The sequence below is a fragment of the Cucumis melo genome, unplaced genomic scaffold (genome assembly GCF_025177605.1).
Source record: "Cucumis melo cultivar AY unplaced genomic scaffold, USDA_Cmelo_AY_1.0 utg001484l, whole genome shotgun sequence".
NCBI lineage: Eukaryota > Viridiplantae > Streptophyta > Magnoliopsida > Cucurbitales > Cucurbitaceae > Cucumis > Cucumis melo.
This window is the reverse complement of record NW_026124612.1, coordinates 17,501-20,273: the sequence shown is the minus strand read 5'-3', so window position 1 is coordinate 20,273 and position 2,773 is coordinate 17,501. Positions and strand designations below refer to the sequence as shown.

At 29.1% G+C, this 2,773-nt stretch overlaps 1 non-coding gene across 1 annotated transcript; it reads right to left on the bottom strand.

Annotated features, from left to right (window-relative positions):
* Positions 1-704: 704 nt before the first annotated feature.
* Positions 705-792, bottom strand: TRNAS-GCU (transfer RNA serine (anticodon GCU)). Its single transcript has one exon. It is a non-coding gene; the product is annotated as a tRNA-Ser (tRNA).
* Positions 793-2,773: the final 1,981 nt, after the last annotated feature.

Here is a 2,773-nt window from a genome sequence, read left to right as displayed (position 1 = left end):
CCCGAGGCCTACGCTTTTTTGAATCCAATAGTAGATGTTATGCCAGTAATACCTCTATTCTTTTTTCTATTAGCTTTTGTTTGGCAAGCTGCTGTAAGCTTTCGATAATATTTTTAATACTGTCCGAGACAAATTCATGATTTACTAGAAAAAAAAAAAAAAAGATTCTAACTAGTTATAAGATCAGATAAGTTGTACATACAGTCTGAAGCTTTAAGTTGAATCCAATATTGAAATTATTCTATAGCTATGATAAATCTGGATCACTCTCATTTTCTTATTCTTACTTTTTTCCTTTGAACGACCCTCTTCGAGTCCCCCACAATATAGAATTGTGGGTATGAAATCCAATTTTGAGTAATCAAGGACTCAACTCTTAAAATTTTTTCCTATTTATAGAAATAACTTCACTGCATTTCTTGGTGTCAAACCAGATTAAAATAGAGAATCTATTCTCTTAAAAAAAAAATGATCTTGGAGATTGTGTAATGCTTACTCTCAAACTATTTGTTTATACAGTAGTAATATTCTTTGTTTCTCTCTTCATTTTCGGATTCCTATCTAATGACCCGGGACGTAATCCGGGGCGTGAAGAATAACAAAATCAGATTTTTTTTCCTTGCTTGATTTTGAAATGTTCTTAACATTTTATCTATTCCACATCTTTCCTCAACTATAAAAAAATACCAAGTAATTGACAGAAACGGAAAGAGAGGGATTCGAACCCTCGGTACAAAAAAATCGTACAACGGATTAGCAATCCGACGCTTTAGTCCACTCAGCCATCTCTCCCCAAATTGAAAAAGGATAATTACTATGATACATTGTATAAAAAATAGAAAATAAAGGCTTGAAAAAAGCCCTTCTTTATCTCTCTTTATTATCTTTATCTACCCCTTTATAGATATATAATTTCATTATATTGATATAGATAATTATCTAGATATATCGATGGATATCTATCAAATCGATAAAAACTTTTTTTTATTAGGAATTCCATTTAGATAAATTAGATTTCATTAGATAAGGGCTCAAAAGAAGAGATATCTTCAATCCTAATATATAAATAATACCAATATATTAAAGATTCATAAAAATATTTATAAATAAAAAGAAAGTACCTTTTTTAGTTTATTTCATCCGAAAAGCCCTTTTCTTTTTATTTTTAGTTCCACGGCCTGGCCTGGTCAGTACCTAGCCGGGCTTTTTTTGTTCCAATAAATCGTAGATCAAATTATTTATTTGATTTGAAAATGTTTTTGAAAAAAAAAAAAAATAGAAACAACAAGAATCCTAAGAAGATTTATTATTTCAATTCCTATGATACAGAAAAAGATGATATAGAATCAAGGTTCGATTTCTTATTATTATTTTTTAGTACTTTACTAGAATAAAAAACTTGTTAATTAGTTAATTAAAACGAGTCCTCTTTTCCTAATCTCATTAGTGGCCCTGATGAAAATACGTCAACGCTCAAATTTTCATGATTATTTTCTGATCCGATCTTTTTATTACTTATTAATACGACTTATTTTCGTCTTCGACAAAAGGTCCATTTATATACAATAATTGCATTGTAGCGGATATAGTTTAGTGGTAAAAGTGCGATTCGTTCTATTAATCCCTTAATAGTTAAGGGATCCTTCGGGTTGATTAATATTCCGATCAAAAACTTTATTTCTTAAAAGGATTTAATCCTTTACCTCTCGATGAAAGATTCGAGGAAAAATAAAAATTCTCGTGATTTGTATCCAAAAATATGTTCTAAATTGAAAAAATTGGATCATGAAATTACGAAACATAATTTTATTGAATTGGATCAATACTTCCAATTGAAGGAATAAGGGATCCATGGATAAAGGTGGAATTTTTTCTAATCGTAACTAAATCTTCAATTTTTTCTTTGTATAAGGGAGATTGAAGCAAAACAAAATAGCTATTAAACAATGTCTTTGGTTTACTAGAGACGTCGACATCGTTTTTTTAGCTCGGCGGAAACAAAATACTTTTCCTAAGGATTATATTAAATAGAAATAGGGAACGAAATAAATAACTGGAAAGATTGTTATAATCTCCTCTTGTATAGGGATCATCTATAAAGCGGGTCCTTTTGAATGCATTCAGACGGAAAGGCTGACATAGATGTTATGGATGGTATTTTTTTTTGTTTACATCTTATAAATTTAGGAATTTATCCATCTTCCATAAAGGAGCCGAATGAAACCAAAGTTTCACGTTCGGTTTTGAATTAGAGACGTTCAGTTCAAAATGATGAATCAACGTCGACTATAACCCCTAGCCTTCCAAGCTAACGATGCGGGTTCGATTCCCGCTATCCGCTTATCTTATCTTATAATATTCTTATCTTATAATTTATATATATTATAAATAGAAATTAATTAATAATGGAATTACTCAAATAAAAATTTTCAATTTACTTAATTTTAACTAAATTTTAACTAATGTATTAGTTAATGTAATGCATCATTGAATTCAATATGCAATTTCCGGAATTCTCACACATTTTTTTTACGAACAAGAGAGGTGAAAATACGAAAAAAAAAATTGGAATCAAAAGCGTCCATTGTCTAATGGATAGGACATAGGTCTTCTAAACCTTTGGTATAGGTTCAAATCCTATTGGACGCAATTTTTTTTCATATATTTTTTTTTAGTTTTAAATTTTCTATATCATGTCAAGAAAGGAAAGATTTTGAATGATTTGAATAAGAGACGCTTATTTATTAATAGTAATTTATAAATTAGTTTTAAT